The following is a 22,407-nucleotide window of genomic DNA, read 5'->3' on the forward strand; positions in this document are numbered from 1 at the left end:
AGTAAGAAAACGTTTCATGTAATGCTGGTATGTTCTGTTACTATGTCCTTCCCACAATTAATGTGATTATGAAGAGAAGTATAAAATGGGCTCTGACATGGAAATAAAGAGTTTTCGTACCCATGTCGATATAACACATTTTACTCCTCCGTGGTCGCACGGGGTAGCCGTGCGAACTAAAGCGCCTACCCACGATTCGCGCGGCTATTAGCATCGGAGATTCGAGTCCTCCCTCGGGCATGGGTGTGTGGGTTTTCCTTAGTGTAAGTTAAAGTTATATTAAGTAGTGTGTAAGCCTAGGGACCGAGGAGCTTAGCAGTTTGGTCCCACAGGAACCACAAATTTCCAAACTCTTCCATGTGGGATGAATTTTCAGCTAATTTTATGAGAATAAATTATATGAAAACTAAGAGTCTCCAAAATGGCATGGAATTCTAAAAGAAAAAAAAAAGATCTGCTAGCGTCGTTTAACCCAGAATCATTTTCAGTTGCATTCCTGAGGGCTAGCGCACATGGACTGGTATGAGACCATACTGGCTGCACAAACATTACGGCCAGGAAAAGGCATCCATTCACAGATTGACCATACCTGCTACCAACAAAAATATGGCCGGCCGGTGTGGATGAGCGGTTCTAGGCGCTTCAGTCTGGAACCGCGCGACCGCTACGGTCGCAGGCTCGAATCCTGCCTCGGGCATGGATGTGTGTGATGTCCTTAGGTTAGTTAGGTTTAAGTAGTTCTAAGTTCTAGGGGACTAATGACCTCAGAAGTTAAGTCCCATAGTGCTCAGAGCCATTTGAACCATTTTTGAAGAAAAATATGATACTATTCGTGACACCACAGATGAAAACACGAAAAATCAAAAGAATTTTTGGGTAAATGATTGTCAAGTGATGCATGGATCTGAATTGTAGTTTCTAGGCACTTAAGAGGGAGTGTTGAAAAGTAATGCCTCCGAATTTTTTATGTGAAAACTCTTAAAGCTTTTTAAATAAAACAGACGTTATTGACATTCTTCATCATTCTTCTTCATGTCTACAGATTCGATTCTCAACATAGTCACCCTGGCGACGAAAATATTTCTGTCAGAGAGTGACGAGTTTGCTGATACCGTCACTAGGGCATGTTTGACTTTTTTAACTGAGCCACAACCTCGACTCAGCTTATACCGCTTCATCGTCACCAAAGTGAAGTCCTCGAAGGTGATCTTTACGTTTTGGAAACAGATGAAAATCGGGACAGTATAGAGGGTGACAGATGAAAGTGAACCCAAGGCGTCGGATTGTTGCAGATTTCGCAGCATTGTCATGCTGAAGGAGAAGGAGGTTCATATGTGGACGAACTATTCGAATTGAAACTCCATTATAGCACGTTGTTTCTCACGCACCGATATAGCTAAGTTACACACTGCCATGTTACACGCTACCATTCGGAGCCCTCTAGCTGCAGAAATTCACAACTTGCGTCAGCGAAGCGAGAAGGTTCACCGAGTAATATGCATGGTATGTAATGCCTCAACCGAAGTTAAGAGCAGAATGAAAAATTTGGAGGCATTATTTTTCAGCACGCCCTCGTATACTTAGCGATGTCCTTTAACCGTTCGTATAAACAAATCATCATTGTTATTGTTATATTGAAACATTTCACAAATTTTGTTGACATTATTCTTACAATGTTAGGCTCTTTAATAGCCATGCGAATCCGAGTTTTGTTTAGGAGGGTTGGGGTGGTAGGACGACACACAGCAGTGAACTGTGACGCATACCTTCCCCCTAAATCGGAACGCTGGATCCGTGCCTGAACACGACGCAATTGCAATGGCGTGGTAATGTGGAGCAAATAGGATTGTGGAAGTTGTAAACCGGCAGCCTACCTCCGCATTTGTGGAAACTCTATTCTAGTGATTGTACGATCAACGAGAAGAGCTGATGCGTAATCGGTTTACAGTATAGCGGATTTAGGTGCCCCTTTAAACGTTGTAATAGTGGGCTGCTGGCCATTGGCCTTTCATACTCGGGTCTGCGCGCGGTAACGGTAGCGTTTTGTTTTCCGTTACGGTGTGAGGCACGCCGGACCCCGTTAGGCGGCCAGACACGGGCCACAGGGAATTCGTCTCTTTCTGTTCTACAGCGGCGATGTTACATCGTACCCGGCGGCTGATGATCGACGGCATAAAGTCGCGGGTCTGCACAGTATGTGAGAAGGGAAGCAGCAGAGACGTCCAGAACTCACTCACCACTCTTGTATAATTTAATTATGGAGCCTGTTTTGTGTGTATGATACCTCTTCTCGGAACCGTATAGTTCTTCTGTAAGAATTTGAGCTCTGATCTTGTGAAACCCAGCTCACTTTACAGGTCTTCAGAAATGACTGCAAACAGTCACCTTTTGTGATTGTAGAATTTTTATTTTGCCATTACCGGTTTCAAGTCGCCTAGCGACCCGTCATCAGATGGCACGAGGTTCTCAGTGACTGTTTACAGCATTGTGGGGGTCGTCGTATAGCTGTGGAGACACAAGAAATTGAAGAAATAAGCACTGAATCTGGAACTGTTGACATCATAAGGTCAACTTGGTAGCATTACTTCCAGTAAGTTGAGTCCATGTGATTAATACTAGTGCACAAATCACTTTGGAGAACACAGTGCACCAGGGATAATACCATGGACTCAAATAACTGTATGTAACGCCATAAAGTATACCTTGTGACGCAAATAGTTCCGAACACTTCATGAAATGCATGACACGCATAAGGGACATTTAGAAAACTGTGCGTCACGCATTTCATAAGATCCATAAGAGCTGTTCGCAAACGCCTTCCAAAAATGTTCGCTTCCAGATCCTTCTCCGCAGTCACTGCTTAGTGGTTTAAATTTTTTCTGTCTTGCCAGAGCTACATAACAAACCTCGCAATGCTATAGGCAGTCGCTAGGAACTGTGTACCGTCTGATGAGGAGTCGCTAAACGACTTGAAGTCGGTACATCTACATCTACATGATTACTCTGCAATTCACATTTAAGTGCTTGGCAGAGGGTTCATCGAACCACAATCATACTATCTCCCTACCATTCCACTCCCGAACAGCGCGCAGGAAAGACGAACACCTAAACCTTTCTGTTCGAGCTCTGATTTCTCATATTTTATTTTGATGATCGTTCCTACCTATGTAGGTTGGGCTCAACAAAATATTTTCGCATTCGGAAGAGAAAGTTGGTGACTGAAATTTCGTAAATACATCTCGCCGCGACGAAAAACGTCTTTGCTTTAATGACTTCCATCCCAACTCGCGTATCATATCTGCCACACTCTCTCACCTATTACGTGATAATACAAAACGAGCTGCCCTTTTTTGCACCTTTTCGATGTCCTCCGTCAATCCCACCTGGTAAGGATCCCACACCGCGCAGCAATATTCTAGTAGAGGACGAAAGAGTGTAGTGTAAGCTGTCTCTTTAGTGGACTTGTTGCATTTTCTAAGTGTCCTGCCAATGAAACGTAACCTTTGGCTCGCCTTCCCCACAATATTATCTATGTGGTCTTTCCAAATGAAGTTGTTCGTAATTTTTACACCCAGGTACTTAGTTGAATTGACAGCCTTGAGAATTGTACTATTTATCGAGTAATCGAATTCCAACGGATTTCTTTTGGAACTCGTGTGGATCACCTCACACTTTTCGTTATTTAGCGTCAACTGCCACCTGCCACACCATACAGCAATCTTTTCTAAATCGCTTTGCAACTGATACTGGTCTTCGGATGACCTTACTAGACGGTAAATTACAGCATCATCTGCGAACAACCTAAGAGAACTGCTTAGATTGTCACCCAGGTCATTAATATAGATCAGGAACAGCAGAGGTCCCAGGACGCTTCCCTGATATCACTTCAGTTTTACTCGATGATTTGCCGTCTATTACTACGAACTGCGACCTTCCTGACAGGAAATCACGAATCCAGTCGCACAACTGAGACGATACCCCATAGGCCCGCAGCTTGATTAGAAGTAGCTTGTGAGGAACGGTGTCAAAAGCTTTCCGGAAATCTAGAAATACGGAATCAACTTGAGATCCCCTGTCGATAGCTGCCATTACTTCTTGCAAATAAAGAGCTAGCTGCGTTGCACAGCAACCATGCTGATTACGTATCAATAGATCGTTCCCTTCGAGGTGATTGATAATGTTTGAATACATAAACATTCTAAATAACAAAAATCGATTGCTTGTAACCATTTCTGAAACCCTTTATGCATCACAGTTGGAAATGTCACATATCCATAACGGATAAAAGTTTTACAGCTTACTCTCTTCATTCGTGACAATTATTTATTTATTTATGCTGGCATATAAAGGGTGAACCTTTGATTTCCATATTTTGAGAAGTGATAATATGGAACAAAACAAGAACAAAAATGTCCAGTAAACATGTACTCTAAAATGCATACCTTAATAGCCAAGAGCAATTGTTCATCTTCGGTACTATTCTGATGAACAAGTTCTCATAACTTTTAAGGTATGAATTTTAGAGCACATGTTTACTCGACTTTTTTTCTTGTTTTGTCCATATTATCACTTCCCAAAATATGGGAAGCAAAGAGCTTGCAGTAGAAGAGATTTGCTTCACAGTATCGAAGATGAAAAATTGCTCGTAGCTCTTCAGGTATGCATTTTCGACCCTATGTTTACTCAGACTTTTTTACTTCTAGTAACGCGTACTTTGAACTGTATGCGTTTACGCCATTAATTATGAACAACCTGTATAAGACTGCTTCCGTTCGCTCGACTAAAGATCCGTACCCAAAGACTGGAAAGCTGCACAGGTCACACCATTATTCAACAAAGGTAGTAGGAGTAATCCACTTAATTACAGACCCACATCATTAACGTCGATATGCAGCAGGATTCTGGAACTTATATTGTGATCGAATATTATGAAATACCTCGAGGAAAGCGGTCTATTGCCACACAATCAACATGGGTTTAGAAAACATCGTTCTTGTGAAACACAACGAGCTCTTTATTCGCATGAAGTGTTGAGTGCTATTGACAAGAGATTTCAGATCGATTCCGTATTTCTGGATTTCCGGAAGGCTTTTGACACTGTACCACACAAGCGGCTCATAGTGAAATTGTGTGCTTATGGAATATCGCCTCAGTTGTGTGACTGGATTTGTGGCTTCCTGTCAGAGAGGTCACAGTTCGTAGTAATTGACGGAAAGTCATCGAGTAAAACAGAAGTGATTTCTGGCGTTCCCCAAGGTAGTGTTATAGGTCCTTTGCTGTTCCTTATCTATATAAACAATTTGGCAGACAATCTGAGCAGCCGTCTTCGGTTGTTTGCAGATGACGCTGTCGTTTACCGACTAATAAAGTCATCAGAAGATCAAAACAAATTGCTAAACGATTTAGAAAATATATCTGAATGGTGCGAAAATTCGAAGTTGACCCTAAATAAAGAAAAGTGTGAGGTCATCTACATGAGTTCTAAACGGAATCCATTATACTTCGGTTACACGATAAATCAGTCAAATATAAAGGTCGTAAATTCAACTAAATACCTAAGAATTACAATCATGAACAATTGAAATTGGAAGGAACACAAAGAAAATGGTGTGGGGAGGGCTAAACAAAGACTGCGTTTTATTGACAGGGCACTTAGAAAATGTAACAGATCTACTAAGGAGACTGCCTACACTACGCCTGTTCGTCCTTTTTTAGAATACTGCTGCACGGTGTGGGATCCTAACCAGATAGGACTGACGGAGTACATCGAAAAAGTTCAAAGAAGGGCAGCACATTTTGTATTATCACGAAATATGGGAGAGAGTGTTACTGGAATGATACAGGATTTGGGCTGGACATCAGTAAAAGAAAGGCCGTTTTCGTTGCGGCAGAATATTCTCACGAAATTCCAATCACCAACTTTCTCCTCCGAATGAGAAAATATTTTGTTGACACCGACCTACATAGGGAGAAACGATCACCACGATAAAATAAGGGAAATCAGGGCTCGTAAGGAAAGATATAGGTGTTCGTTCTTCTGCGCGCTGTACTAGATTTGAATAATAGAGAATTGTGAAGATGGTTCGATGGATCCTCTGCCAGGTACTTAAATGTGACTTGCAAAGTATCCATGTAGATATAGATGTAGATGTAAAGAAGATCATAACTTTTGAAAGATGGCTATTTTTTGATGATGTTGTTGGATGTATTAATATTTGTAAAAGAAAGTGATATATTGAAGAAGTGTGATCAGAGAAACAGTCGTTAGGCAACAGTATCTGTGCCTGCGATAGCAGCACTGTGGAATCGTAGAACCTTTGACAGGCAGTAGTGGATAGCTGCTGTGTGCAGCAGGCGGGATCCGTTGAGTGCACAGTGTAATGCATGGACGCACTTTTGGAACTGTGTGAGTTGCAGGTTTATTTCGAGGAGGAATGATGACTCAGAACAATGGTTCGATGGACGTAAAAAAAGGTTTTGAGATGAAGAGAGTTAATTTACTGTACCATGGAAGTTATTAGATTAAATGAATTTTCATATTAGAGTCTATAATTGTTTTCTTTGATAAGTTCCTGCCCAACTGAAATTTCGGTACTTAAAGGTCGAGCCATGTGTTTAATTGGCATTTTGTGTCAAGATTATGAATCCAGTTTCCCTGGACCAACTGTAGTTAGTTTTTAGCAGTATGATTTTTTTCAGCTGTTGCGGAGTCTTGCTGTGTTACTGTTTGTGCCAGTATTTCATTTTGCAGGTGAAATTCATAATACGTGATTCTCTCGTTTCCTCTTCGGATTGAAGGTTGTGTCAGTTTCTCTATATTTCCAGGACCATATGTCAGTGTAGAAATTTTCATATGTTTCAAGGTACATTCTTAAACAAGTCGACATTACAGTTTGGTTTCTTTTTTATACAGTAACGTTTTTTTCAAACAGATCGCACTGAACAAGTCTACTGAGCGTAAAATATAGATTTGCTTATTTATTTGCTTATGAATGAGATCAGTTTTCACACACATATGATTCTTTTCAATTTGATGTCAGTGATGTAGCTTTGAGCTCAGTAGCACATTTAGGTTGTCAGTTCACATACCCAGTTTTATATTTACGATAACACACACAGGAGTAAAGGCTACTCACTTACACTTACTATTGTCTATAACAATAATTAGTAGTTCTAAAGGACGTGATTGAAATAATGCAATAATAAAAGCAGAAACGTCCACGTAAACGAAAAGTTTGCGCGTTAATTTGTAATGAGTGGTTCGAGTCAACGTCCACTTTAATAGGAAATATTGCCCAAGTTAGTATAATTACATTTGAAATTTAAATGTTCCGATTAAGTCCCTGTCGAACTGGGCTCAAAGTTGACGTAAACCTACACTCTGTTCATGACTCACCATACCAGCAACGTAAAAAAAAACTTACGTTCGGCTTCTGCTGCTGGATCCCCCAAAATTAGTTGAAGATATTCCTCCCGCGCAGTTTTAGAGAATGTGGTACATGTATGATTGGGGACCGGCACATTTTGCTTCTGATGTAAAGTGACGTCTAACTCACCAATATGGTACAAGACTGACTGGTCAAACAGGGCTTGTAACTTGGCTTCCAAGATCACCTGATCCCAGTCCATCTGCAAATAGGGCGAGGAAAAGACGACTGTCTATATTTCTACGTACGAGCCCTAATTTCTTTTACCTTGTCTTCGTGGTCTTTACGTGAAATTTACGTTGGCGGCCGTAGAATCGTTCTGCATCCGGCTACAAACGCTGGTTCTCTAAACTTTCTAAATAATGTTTCGCGAAAAGAATACTGTCTTCCCTCCACGGATTTCCATTTCAGTTCATGAAGCATCTTCGTAATACTCGCGTTTTGATCGAACCTAATGCTAATAAATGTAGCAGTACGCCTCTGAGCTGCTTCGATCTCTTTCTTTAATCCGACCTGGTGGGGATTTAAAACACTCGAGCAGCACTCAACAATGGGCCGCACTGCTGCTCCATACACGATTTCCGAGCCGACTTTGACCTACGCCTTCCGTACTCAAAAATGTGTGTGAAATCTTATGGGACTTAACTGCTAAGGTCATCAGTCCCTAAGCTTACACACTACTTAACCTAAAGTATCCTAAGGACGAACACACACACGCATGCCCTAGGGAGGACTCGAACTTCCGCCGGGACCAGCTACTGTACTACGTGCTTGCTCCACTGCATGTCGCTTTACAACGTCTGAGTCAAGCAGAATACTAATTCTGTATTCTAAAATTACGGGATTGTTCTTGGTGCTCATTTACATTAACTTGCAAGTTTCTAAATTTAGATGAAATTGCCATCACAACAGCTAGAAATTTTGTATCCTCCTTGACTAACTCAACGACGATACCTTTTTGAACACCACATCGCCACAGCGTCATCAGCATGGTCTAAATGTCTGAAAGAATTCGTAATTCACTGCAGGGTCGAGTGCACCACTATATGAAATCACGAGAACGACAGATGCAACAGTCTCTTTAACAGTTATGAGGGAGAGTACAGTAAATAGTAAGAATTAACGTGCTGAAGAGGTGTTATATTTCTTGATAAGATAATCCATGGGTGTAATTTGAGCCCAGTTACATGGGGCCGTAATTGAAAATTTTAAATTTCTGACGTTCCATATTTTTTATAGTTAATTGCCGTTAATTCAGATACGAGAGGTAAGCACCGTGCTCTGTTATAAAATGAATACATCCTTCGAGAGTAGGGTGTGCTTTATTTGAAACCTTTCCCTCACTCTGGAACAAAACTCATGGACACGTCAGTCATGACATCGAGAAGGAGTGGAGTTTAATGTTGATGCTGTATTTCCTGTCATCCAGAAAGTATTCCGCACAGTTCCACAGTGTGAATAAGAAATATCGCAATAACTATGTGGCACTATTGAAGGTGTGCTCGCAAACAGAACTCATATGTAGTTCTTAATACGGAGGCATAGCCAGACGCGAAACTAGCGTACTGAGTAGGGTGACAGAATCACTACCGCTCATGACGTATACACTGATGAGCCAAAACACTATGCTTTCGGAACGCAATACGAGCAGCGATTCCACATGGAATGGATACGACAAGTTCTGGTACATTTCCGCTGGTGTATGGCGTGATCCATGTTATGAGCAGCTGTTTGCCCGGATTATGTAGTATCTAGACACGACAATCGAGCTGGTCTAACAATAAACGTGATTATTCCGATCAGGCGACACATTTCCATTGTTCCGTTCGGAGAGGTTAAGACTGGGTCTGTGGCCTGGCCACTTTGGGATTCCAGCTGCTTTCCAACTTCTGTGCAATGCTCCTTGCTTTGTATATAAATCGTCATCGTTCTGATACAGAAAAGGTTCGATTACCCCCTTTCTTGTTGTTGCAAGCTTTCAGAGAACTAATTTTCGATCGTGTCCTTCGTGTCCTAGCGATGCTTACTATCTCCAGTTTTATGCAACCCTTGTTCGGAGCAATGCTTCAAGAGGCTTTGGAAGATGTGGAATTGGGAGTTAAGGTAAATGGAAAGCGGCGAACAACATAGCAATACTGACGATGCAATCGCAATAGTTGACAATGCAGATTTCATACAACACTTGGTCAGTGTAACAGAACACAGCAAATCAATTAACATAAATATCACCGCCAAAAAGACAAAGTTCATGATCATCTCAAGGAACTTCAATTTAGTCTAAGTTGCAATGAAACACTTAATACACTGCCCGTAAATAACAGCCAGCAATGTCTGGAAACATGTCTCTCCAAAGAATGAACATCCGAAAATGAAGAAAGATGCCGCTATGAATTGTTTGGACTGATGCTCTTAAATTTAAAAAAGTGCTTCCACATTCGATTTTCACCAAGAGACTGGTGAAATATTTGGGCGATACTTCTCTACGATGTACAAGGTTGGATATTAAATATAAATACCATCGATAAAAGAGATGCTTCGAGATGTGGGTCTACGACTCAGTACCGTGTACTGCAAAGGTGACCATTCAGTAAGTCCTTAAGAGTGCCAACAAAGACCGAGAATTTTGTAGTGTAATTAAGAAGAGAAGGACGGCGTATTTAGGACATACCTACATCCATATATGCATCTGTAATGCGCTAGCCTCCTTACGGTGCGAGGCAGCGGCGATCTGTGGCAGATATGACGAGAGAGTACAATGCTGGGGCAGGCACAAGTGCCCACAGCACGCCGTTCGGCGCACACTGCTGAATATGTGGCGCCGTTGCAGAAGGCCCCTAGGTGTTCTCATGTTTACCCAACGGAATTGTAAATTACGGTTGCAGGAGACTTGGTGTAACATATCATTTCCTCGGCGCGCCTGTGTGCTAGTCTTGGGCGCTGTTGGGGTTGCCGCGGCTAGTTTCCGCTTGCAAACGGAAGAGGGTCTTTCTCGTGCCTGAAGATGATGGGCTGCTCTTTCCCTTGTTACTGTTGTTGTCTTCAGTCCTGAGACTGCTTTGATGCAGATCTCCATGCTACTCTATCCTGTGCAAGCTTCTTCATCTCCCAGTAGTTAACTGCAACCTACATCCTTCTGAATCTGCTTAGTGTATTCATCTCTTGGTCTCCCTCTACGATTTTTACCCACCACGCTGCCCTCCAATGCTAAATTTGTGATCCCTTGATGCCTCAGAACATGTTATACCAACGGGTCCCTTCTTCTTGTCAAGTTGTGCCACAAACTCCACTTCACCCCAATTCTATTCAATATCGCCTCATTAGTTCTGTGATCTGCCCATCTAATCTTCAGCATTCTTCTGTAGCACCACATTTCGAAAGCTTCTATTCTCTTCTTGTCCAAACTATTTAGCGTCCATGTTTCACTTCCAGACATGGCTACACTCCATACAAATACTTTCAGAAACGACTTCCTGACACTTAAATCTATACTCGATGTTAACAAATTTCTCTTCTTCGGAAACGCTTTCCTTGCCATTGCCAGTCTACATTTTATATCCTCTCTACTTCGACCATCATCAGTTATTTTGCTCCCCAAATTGCAAAACTCCTTGACTACTTTAAGTGTCTCATTTCCTAATCTAATTCCCTCAGCATCACCCGACTTAATGCGACTACATTCCATTATCCTCGTTTTGCTTTTGTTGATGTTCATCTTATATCCTCCTTTCAAGACACTGTCCATTCCGTTCAACTGCTCTTCCAAGTCCTTTGCTGGTTCTGACAGAATTACAATGGCATCGGCAAACCTCAAAGTTTTTATTTCTTCTCCTTGCACTTTAATACCTATTCCGAATTTTTCTTTTGTTTCCTTTACTGCTTGCTCAATATACAGATTGAATAGCATCGGGGAGAGGCTACAACCCTGTCTCACTCCCTTCCCAACCGCTGCTTCCCTTTCATGCCCCTCGACTCTTATAACTGCCATCTGGTTTCTGTACAAATTGTAAATTGCCTTTCGCTCCCTGTATTTTACCACTGCCACCTTTAGAATTTGAAAGAGAGTATTCCAGTCAACATTGTCAAAAGCTTTCTCCAAGTCCACAAATGCTAGAAATGTAGGTTTGCCTTTCCTTAATCTTTCTTCTAAGATAAGTCGTAAGGTCAGTATTGCCTCACGTGTTCCAACATTTCTGCGGAATCCAAATTGATCTTCGCCGAGGTCATCTTCTACCAGTTTTTCCATTCGTCTGTAAATAATTCGCGTTAGTATTTTGCAGCTGTGACTTATTAAACTGATAGTTCGGTAATTTTCAAATCTGTCAACACCTGCTTTCTTTGGGATTGGAATTATTATATTCCATTTCCCTTATCCGCCTAAATTGATGGTGGCCGCGGTGGACAAGGTTGGCGCCACGGCGACGGATTTTCTCAGGATGGTAGGTATTTCCAAGCACCTTCTGGGAAACAATCGTTTGAAAAGCCCTGGGAGAAAGCAGTATTTTGCAGTGAAGGAGTTAGCGAGAACGAGAAATGAAATTTTCTGCATGTGGGTACTGATCTAATTGACCGAAAGCCTTTATTGTTACATACAGGGGCACGCAGAAAGTAATGCAACACACTGTTTTTACGAAAGCGGTTTTATTTTGGATTCGAATACACCATATTATTCCCCACTCTTTTGGCTGTGATACTCTATTTTTAACATAATCTCTTTTCAGTGCGACGGCCTTACGCCACCTCACTTGGAGGGCCTGTGTGCCCGCATGGTATCACTCCTCTGGTCGACGTCGGAGCCAACGGCTTACAGCATAGTAACCTCCCCATCATCCACGTACTCCTTCCGTGGAGTGCCTCCTTCATTGCGCCAAGCCGCGGGGGGTAGCCGTGCGGTCTTAGGCGCCTTGCCACCGTTCGCGCGGCTCCCCCCATCGGAGGTTAGTGTCCTCCCTTGGGCATGGGTGTGTGTGTGTTGTCCTTAGCGTAAGTTATTTTAAGTTAGATTAAGTAGTGTGTAAGCCTAGGGACCGATGACTTCAGCAGTTTGGTCCCATAGAACTTACCACAAATTTCCATTGTGCCAAACAGATGGAAGTCAGAAGGTGCGAGATCCGGACTGTAGGGTGGATGTGGAAGAACAGTCCAACGAAGTTTTGTGAGCTCCTGTCGGGTGTGCAGACTTGTGTAAGGCCTTGCGTTGTCATGGAGAAAGAAAAGTTCGTTTGCATTTTTGTAGCGATGAACACGCTGAAGTCGGTTCTTCAATTTGCTAATGGTAGCACAGCACACTTCAGAGTTGACCGTGACACCAAGAGGAAGGACGTCACACGTGATAATTCTTCTGAGTCCCGGAAGGTCGTCGCTATGACTACCGGCTGAGGGTGTGGCTTTGAACTTCGTCTTCGGAGAGGTGGAATGGCGCCACTCAATGGATTGACGTGTTGTTTCTGGTTCGAAGTAATTAACCTATGTGTCATTGCCTGTGACGATGATAGACAAAAAATTGTCACAATCAGCCTCGTAAAGCGAAAGTAATTTCGGACAGATGGTCCATGGTTGTTCTTTATGGTCTTTTGTTAAGCGTCGAGAAACCCAGCGCCGGCCGATGTGGCCGAGCGGTTCTGGGCGCTTCAGTCTTGACCGCGCGACCGCTACGGTCGCAGGTTCGAATCCTGCCTCGGGCATGGATGTGTGTGATGTCCTTAGGTTAGTTAGGTTTAAGTAGTTCTAAGTTCTAGGGGACTGATGATCTCAGATGTTAAATCCCATAGTGCTCAGAGCCATTAAACTATTTTTGAGAAACCCAGCGGGTACACACCTATGTTATACCCCAGCTGTTGGACGAGTGTGTCAACACTGCCAACAGAGACGTCCAGTTATGCAGTGATGTGTTTGAATGTGATCCATCGGTCTCCTCGAATGAGAGTGTCCACAGGTTCTAACATGGCAGAAGTCACAGCTGTGTACGGCCGGCCACCACGAGGGAGATCGGTCAGGTTTGCGCGACCATGTTGAGTTGATGACAGACGCCTCTCCCAGTGACCCACCGTGCTTTTTTTCACAGCCCTGACTCCGTAGATACCCTGCAAACGCCTGTGAATATCCGCGATGCTTTGGATTTCCGTCAGAAGAAACTCAATGACAGTTTTCTGATTGGAACGCACCTCCGTTGCTGACGCCATTTTGAAGGCTACGTATAGCGCCGCCACATATCGTAAAGTCAGGAAATTATAATGGCTGAAGAAGGAATATTGCAAGATGACCTACAACAAATCGCATTTTTCAACCAAAATTGACCCAGAAAAAAAGTGTTTTGTATTATTTATTGAACGCCCCTCGTAAAGTGTATTTCAGAAGTCGGGAGAACGTGATCAACCGAGTTATTTCTTGAAATACGAGAGCGATTCATATCATCACAAAAAGAGCAAAATATTTAGGAGAGGGGCGTGGGAGGGTCATAAAAGATACAAACAAAAAAAGTAAAAACCCCACTAGTTCTGGGAGCGCTGAGGCAGGTTGGTGGTGAGATGATAAGAGGATGGAGAAATATGCACAATTCTTGCTGTAGAAACTGATCGTAGATGACGTTATCGACACGCACACACACACACACACACACACACACACACACACACACCACCCTGCTAGGATAACAACACGACCCATATAACACTGCCGCATCTAACTGTCATTTTGCGCTAGAAGTTGCGTTAGCAATCTCGGAACTCAAGAAGAAAATGGCACCTGGTCCAGATGGTGTACATTCTGAGATACTCAAAAGACTATCACCAGAGATCACCACTTGTAACAACGGTTTTGAACAACTTCTTACGGCTGGGCAGGATACCATCAGCTTGGAGAACCTCAAAATCAGCTAACAATAAAAAATCAGCTGACAGAAATCCTTCAGATCCTAAATCACATAGTCCAGTATGTCTAATAAACATTCTGGCAAAGTGTATGTTTTTGGATAGGGTCCGCCATTAGCAAAACACAATTTCTTTTTAACCCAAACTTGTTTCACTGCAGTTGCAACATCTTCAGTGGGCTTTTTATTTTATGGCTCTTAAAGATAAAGAATGTTCTTTACTGTTTGAATACATGTAACTGTTAGTTTTTAAATCGTAATTACAGATATTTGAAAAAACACATGAAATAATGAATTCACACCTTTTTACCACATGGTGTGGTTTTTCTGATACGTTCTGTTTCTACAGCGACTGTTTTGTTCCACAGTTTGTCATCTGCAACCACTTACACCTTAAAGTAGATAAATTGTTTAAGCCAAGATTACGATTTGAAAATTGTTATTTCCATGCCTGAAATTAATTAATTCTGTGTGTGTGTTTCTGTCTGTGTGTGTGTGTGTGTGTGTGTGTGTGTGTGTGTGTGTTGTGTTTGTGTATTTACATTATGTTTCACTTACGTTTTCTTTTTCCTCATCTTCATCACTGTCAAACACTACATATAGAATTGCCACTGTTACTGTCACTCTCACTGTTTCACTGTTTACCAGCTGTGAAAACAAACATGGCGGGCAATGGAACACTTGAAGGTGTAAAAACAAGATGGCTGACAGTGGAACAGTTGAATGTGTTCCTGGTGGTTGTTCTGAATCTTTCAGAGGTGTCTGTGAATTTGTGTGTGTGTGTGTGTGTGTGTGTGTGTGTGTGTGTGTGTGTGTGTGTCTGTGTGTGTCTGTGTCTGTATCTGTGTGCGTGTGAGGAGGGAGAGAGAGCAGGTCTGAGGGTTTTTCGTTATTATTATTATTATTTATTATTATTTTCGATTATTCCCATTTAACAGAGCGTTTGAACTTGAATTCCTTTATGATGATCGTTTATGTTTCTTCTGAGCCCAAATTTTCTTCGTGTGTTCACTGTGTTGTTTCTTTCACTCCGCTGTCCATTTGCATCCTGGTCTCTTCTGTGTTGTGGTGTCAAATTTATGTTTTTTGATGATGTTCCTGAATTCAGTTCAATTTTCTGCATCGTTTACTGTTATGTGTGCTTGTCTGAGGTCCTCTTCAACTTCTTTTTTCCATTTTGTTTTTCCCCTGCCTGAGTTGATGACTTTAAGAATTCGCTTTGAAATTCTGTTTTCATTCATCCTGTTGATATGTCCATAGAGCTGCATTCTTCTTTTCCTTATTGTATCCGTAAACTTGTCTGTGTATTTATATAATTCTGATGTTGGTCTCTTCTTCCAGATTCCTTGCTCTTGTATCGGGCCAAAAATTTTCCTGAGAATTTTCCTTTCTTGTTTCTCTATTTCTTTGATTTTAATTTGCCCACCTATTTGTGTTGTTTCAGATGCATACAGTGCCTCCGGAAGTACGACAGTGTTGCAGTGCTTCAATTTTGCGTTAATGGATATGGACATTTTGTTATAATAGTTCCACGTGAGTTTATATGCTTTCTGTAGTTTTTTGTTCTTTCCTCATTGGTCTTTAGGTTGATTCCTGATGGCTGGATGATTTCTCCCAGGTACTTAAAATGTGGTACTTGTACGATTTTCCCATGGGTTGTCACAATAGGCAATTTGTCTTGTGGCACTCTTCCTATGTACTGGGTTTTCTCATATGAGATTTGCAGGCCAGTTCTTTGTGCAATTTCGTGTAACTTCTCTATGGCGTTAGTGGCTTCTTTTCTATTATTTGTGAGGATTGAAAGGTCATCTGCAAAAGCTAAACACTTCACATTGAATCTATTATCTTTTCTAATGCCAATTTGGATTCCTTTGACTTCTTTTTCCCATGTCCTGATAATTTTTTCAAGAATGATATTAAAGAATAATGGTGAAATTCCGTCACCCTGTCGCACTCCAGTTTGGATTTCAAATGGTTCCGAGATATCTCCCATAAATTTATCCTTGGAGACGTGTCAGTTAATGTTTCCCGAATGATTGCTCTTGTCTTTCTGTCAATGCTGAATTCTTCCAGCGTCCTGCAGAGCGCTACTCTGTCTATTGAGTCGTAGGCCTTATTAAAATCTACAAAAGTGACCACTGTGTTTCGGGTGTTTCTCATTTGGAGAATCATTTTCAGATTCCGTATCTGCTCTATGCATGATCGTCCCTTGCGGAAACCAGCCTGGTATTCTCCTATTTGTGGGTCAGTTTGTTCTTCTAATCTATTCATGAGAACTTTTGATAGGATTTTATATGTGACCGGTACGAGTGAGATACCCCTGTAATTATTTGGTTCAGTTTTATCCCCTTTTTTGTGGAGTGGATGGATGAGTGCGCATTTCCATTCAGAAGGGATCTGTTCTGTTTCGCAAATATTTAATATGATTTTGTGAATTTTTCCGTTTAATCTTCCATCATTTAGTTTTCATAGTTCTGCAATAATTCCATAGTCTGCGAGGATTTGACAGTTATTCTTCGTGTTAGTTTCTAGTGAACCATCCGGTTTCTTGAAGCAAAGATTGGGTGGCTGGTATCCTGCAATATGATCTTTAAACGTCTTATAACAATTCCTGGTGTTGTTCTTCTTAAAGTCTTGTTCTATCTCATCTAGTCGCCGTTTGTCATAATTTCTTTTTTCCCTCCGAATAGTTTTCGATGTTTGTTTTCGGATTACTAGAAACTGTTGCCATTTTTCTGATGTTTTATGACTATTGAAGTTTTTCCAGGCATTGGTCCTTTCTTCTATTGCTTGGTCACGTATTACATTCCACCACCTGTGTTTTCTCCTTCTCGGGGGTTGACCCAATTTCACGTGGATTTGAGGACGTCCACAAGTTCTGTCCAGTTTGTGGTGTTTGTCTGACGAATTTCCTGTAAGATGTTTTCCTTGTTGAGTTTTATGTATTCGGGGTCTGGTCTCAGCACTTTGGTTAGTTGAGTTGTAATCTGGTCTTTATCTGTAGAATATGGTGGTCTGAGTCAAAAAATCCTCTTCTCATTTTCACATTCAGAATTTCTGCTGTGTTACTCTTGGAGATTGCCACATGGTCTATCTGGAATTCACCCAACATTGTGTTGGGCGACTTCCAAGTATACAGTTTCTTGTTGGGTTTTTTGAATTGTGTTGACATAATTACGAGGCCGAAATTTTCGCAAAAGCTTATCAATCTTTCCCCATTCTTGTTAGTTCTCTTGTGAACTGTATGGATTCTGGTGATTTTCTTGTATTTTTTCTCTTTGCCTAGTTGTGCGTTAAAGTCACCTAACAAGATTATTACATGGTGTTTGGCAATTTTGTTTGTCATCTTTCAAGGTCATTCCAGAAGTCATCCACTTTCTGGGGGTTCTTCTTGTTATCTTTATTTGTGGATGCGTGTGCGTTGATCAAGGTATATGCTTTGTTGGCTGATTTGACGGAGAGCGTTGATATACGTTCTGAGGCAGAGTCGCTGATAGATTTGTGGATTGCAAATGCTATACCAAACTGTTTGAGTCCTTTCTCATTAGGTTTAACTGCTGGTTTTCCTTTGTAGATCCTGTAGTTGCCTGTATCAAAATGGTTTTCGTCCGTAAATCGTGTTTCCTGGATTGCAAGGATTTTGATCTGGAATTTTTGCAGCACGTCTGTAAGTTGTTTGATCTTGCCCAGTTTGAAAAGAGTATTAGTATTAAGTGTGTCGATGAAGTGTCTTTGTTTTGTGTGTAATAATTTTGACATTATTATTATTATTATTGTTATTACTACAAGTACTTTTTTTTCAGAACAACGGCTAGGAACACCTTCAACTGTTCCACAGTCAGCCATCTTGTTTTTGCACCTTCAATTGTTTCACTGCCCGCCATATTTGTTTTCAATGCTGGTAAACAGTGAAAGTGACAGTGGCAACTCGATATGTAGTGTTTGACAGTGATGAAGATGAGGAAAAAAAACGTAAGTGAAACATAATGTAAATAGACACACACACACACACACACACACACACACACACACACACATAGAATTAATTAATTTCAGGCATAGAAGTAGTAATTTTCTAATCGTAATTTCGGCTTAAACAATTTATCTACTTTAAAGTGGTTTCAGATGACAAACTGTGGAACAAAACAGTCGCTGTAGAAACACAACACATCAGAAAAACCACACCATGTGGTAAGAAGGTATGAATTCATAATTTTATGTGTTTTTTCAAATATCTGTAATTATGATTTAAAAACTAATAGTTACATGTATACAAACAGTAATGAACGTTTTTTATCTTTAAGAGCTATAAAATAAAAGCCCACTGAAGATGCTGCAACTGCAGTGAAACGTTTGGGTTAAAAAACACAATTGTTTTTTGCTAAAGGCGGACCCTATCCAAAAACATACGTGTTGTTAAAGCAAACACGGAAAAATAGAGCTTCAACCCCAAGATGATTATTGTGGAAAAGGTTCAGAAGATGTTACCCTGCAGGCGCGTACAGTCTCACATCGCTGTTCGGGGCCTAAGCCCGCACGAATTCGGCTTCACACCCAGAAAATCAATAGAAGACGCTGTCAGCCAAGTATAATGAACTGTCAGGAAGACAACAAACAAATATTCCGTGGCCATAATGATAGACATTGCAGGGACTTTTGACATACTGCAATGTTCGCCAGTTTAAGACAACTAGAGGTGTCAGGTGTCTGTGCGGTAGTCTCTCAGAGTATTGCAGAAACAGAGAAGTAGAACGGCTGAAGGGCAATCGAAAAGTAATCATACGAATTACCAAAGGTTGTCCACAAGCGTCGATCTGTGTCGCAATCTTCATGGACATAGCTGTCGAAGGTACTAATCTAGCTGGTTCCCGTTGTGGAACACTACATACTATCACACAGTGCATAGAAATACACTCCTGGAAATTGAAATAAGAACACTGTGAATTCATTGTCCCAGGAAGGGGAAACTTTATTGACACATTCCTGGGGTCAGATACATCACATGATCACACTGACAGAACCACAAGCACATAGACACAGGCAACAGAGCATGCACAATGTCGGCACTAGTACAGTGTATATCCACCTTTCGCAGCACTGCAGGCTGCTATTCTCCCATGGAGACGATCGAAGAGATGCTGGATGTAGTCCTGTGGAACGGCTTGCCATGCCATTTCCACCTGGCGCCTCAGTTGGACCAGCGTTCGTGCTGGACCTGCAGACCGCGTGAGACGACGTTTCATCCAGTCCCAAACATGCTCAATGGGGGACAGATCCGGAGATCTTGCTGGCCAGGGTAGTTGACTTACACCTTCTAGAGCACGTTGGGTGGCACGGGATACATGCGGACGTGAATTGTCCTGTTGGAACAGCAAGTTCCCTTGCCGGTCTAGGAATGGTAGAACGATGGGTTCGATGACGGTTTGGATGTACCGTGCACTATTCAGTGTCCCCTCGACGATCACCAGTGGTGTACGGCCAGTGTAGGATATCGCTCCCCACACCATGATGCCGGGTGTTGGCCCTGTGTGCCTCGGTCGTATGCAGTCCTGATTGTGGCGCTCACCTACACGGCGCCAAACACGCATACGACCATCATTGGCACCAAGGCAGAAGCGACTCTCATCGCTGAAGACGACACGTCTCCATTCGTCCCTCCATTCACACCTGTCGCGACACCACTGGAGGCGGGCTGCACGATGTTGGGGCGTGAGCGGAAGACGGCCTAACGGTGTGCGGGACCGTAGCCCAGCTTCATGGAGACGGTTGCGAATGGTCCTCGCCGATACCCCAGGAGCAACAGTGTCCCTAATTTGCTGGGATGTGGCGGTGCGGTCCCCTACGGCACTGCGTAGGATCCTACGGTCTTGGCGTGCATCCGTGCGTCGCTGCGGTCCGGTCCCAGGTCGACGGGCACGTGCACCTTCCGCCGACCACTGGCGACAACATCGATGTACTGTGGAGACCTCACGCCCCACGTGTTGAGCAATTCGGCGGTACGTCCACCCGGCCTCCCGCATGCCCACTATACGCCCTCGCTCAAAGTCCGTCAACTGCACATACGGTTCACGTCCACGCTGTCGCGGCATGCTACCAGTGTTAAAGACTGCGATGGAGCTCCGTATGCCACGGCAAACTGGCTGACACTGACGGCGGCGGTGCACAAAAGCTGCGCAGCTAGCGCCATTCGACGGCCAACACCGCGGTTCCTGGTGTGTCCGCTGTGCCGTGCGTGTGATCATTGCTTGTACAGCCCTCTCGCAGTGTCCGGAGCAAGTATGGTGGGTCTGACACACCGGTGTCAATGTGTTCATTTTTCCATTTCCAGGAATGTAATAAACTCAAGACAGCAGAAACTAAAACAACCTACATAGGACTGAAGGAATCACTGAAAGGAAACCCTCAGCAAAGATTGATGACATAAACATCAAAAGAGAATCGCCCGATCGATATCACCATCAGATATCGAGCAGCATTATGCTTGTTAGGGATGGTGAGACTAGGCCAGGTAAACACAAATACCGGAACACCTATACAAACCAAGCGCCAGCTTAAACACTGGCGAACGGGTACATTGCAAGACGAGTGGTACGTAAGTGATACGGAACGTAGAGTATATGTATTCCTCTCCGACATAAAGGAGCGGTTAAGAATCAAACACATCGATTCCAACCGAGATATGGTGCATTTCTTACCTTTGTAAGAAATACAGAAACATCAGAGTACGGACTACAGAAACATCAGAGACACATTACACGAAGACTACAATATCAAAAAATGGTTCAAATGGCTCTGAGCACTATGGGACTTAACATCTGAGGTCATCAGTCCCCTAGAACTTAGAATTACTTAAATCTAATTAACCTAAGGGCATCACACACATCCATGCCCGGGGCGGGATTCGAACCTGCGACCGCAGCGGTCGCGCGGTTCCAGACTGTAGCGCCTAGAACCGCTCGGCCACTTCGGACGGCAACTACAATATCACAGAGCCATATAATATACAAAATAATTATAAACGAAAGACAATGGACCCCACTCAGCACACTAACAGAATCCCCAATGCTACATATGAAGAATATATACTATCATAAGCACACAGACGACAAGCCTAAATGCGATCCCGTGAGGGATTCCACTGGAGAGATGCAGGAGTAGAAGAAGAAGAAAGCGACGTTTGAGTTGCAACAATACAACTTTGTACGATAGACATAACCGTACCATAAAATAAGCTAGTACAGGCGAATTGTCGCAATACTGCACTCTACACGTGTATACCAGTTACAGTAGTATAAGGTAGTACATGCGTATTGTCGCCAAAAAAAGTACGGGGTTGGTGCATAATTTCCTAGCATCTTATCATAAGTTTAATAAACACGACAGATACACATAACAGAGACTTTACGTATCAATAATATGTTCTTCTTCACTATTTACAATAGTCTGCCAACGCAGGGCTAACTTTTCGATTCAGGTACTGTATAAATCACGTGGCTTTGAGGCGAAGAGTTCGTACAAGCATGTTCGGAGCGCATTTTTATCCGGAAAGGAAGTCCTTTCATGGTCGTTCTATAGAGAGCGGAAAAGGTGAAAATCTAAGGGTGCAAGATCAGATGAATAAGGTGGATGCGGAATGACTTTCCATCCCCTGTATAGTGCTTTTCGTCATTCTAGCAGAATGCGGGCGGGCATTATCGTGGAGTAGCATCTCTTCACCCAGTCTTCTTGTTCGTTGTTCTTGGATTACGTCTGCAAGACGTCTCAGTTGTTGACAATAAATGTCAGCAGTCATGGTTACACCTCAGGGAAGCAATTCGTAGTACACAACACCAGATGCATAACATTATCTTTTGTGGATAAGCGCAGGTCTTTGTATGGGGAATTGCTGCTTTGTTTGGGCTCAACGATTCCTTTCTTTATTTTAGGAGCTTACCATTTCTAGTTACCAATAGCGATACAACATAGGAATGGTCGGTGTTATGCACGAGCCAAATACTTCTGGCTGCCTCCGCTAGTGTCACCCTTCTATTAAGCTCAAAAGAGAAGAATATGTCGGAAATGTTCCTATTTCTCCACTTGACACTCCATTTGCTACCGTTCACAGCTCCAATCACT

Source organism: Schistocerca piceifrons, chromosome X (assembly GCF_021461385.2).
Source record: "Schistocerca piceifrons isolate TAMUIC-IGC-003096 chromosome X, iqSchPice1.1, whole genome shotgun sequence".
Lineage (NCBI taxonomy): Eukaryota > Metazoa > Arthropoda > Insecta > Orthoptera > Acrididae > Schistocerca > Schistocerca piceifrons.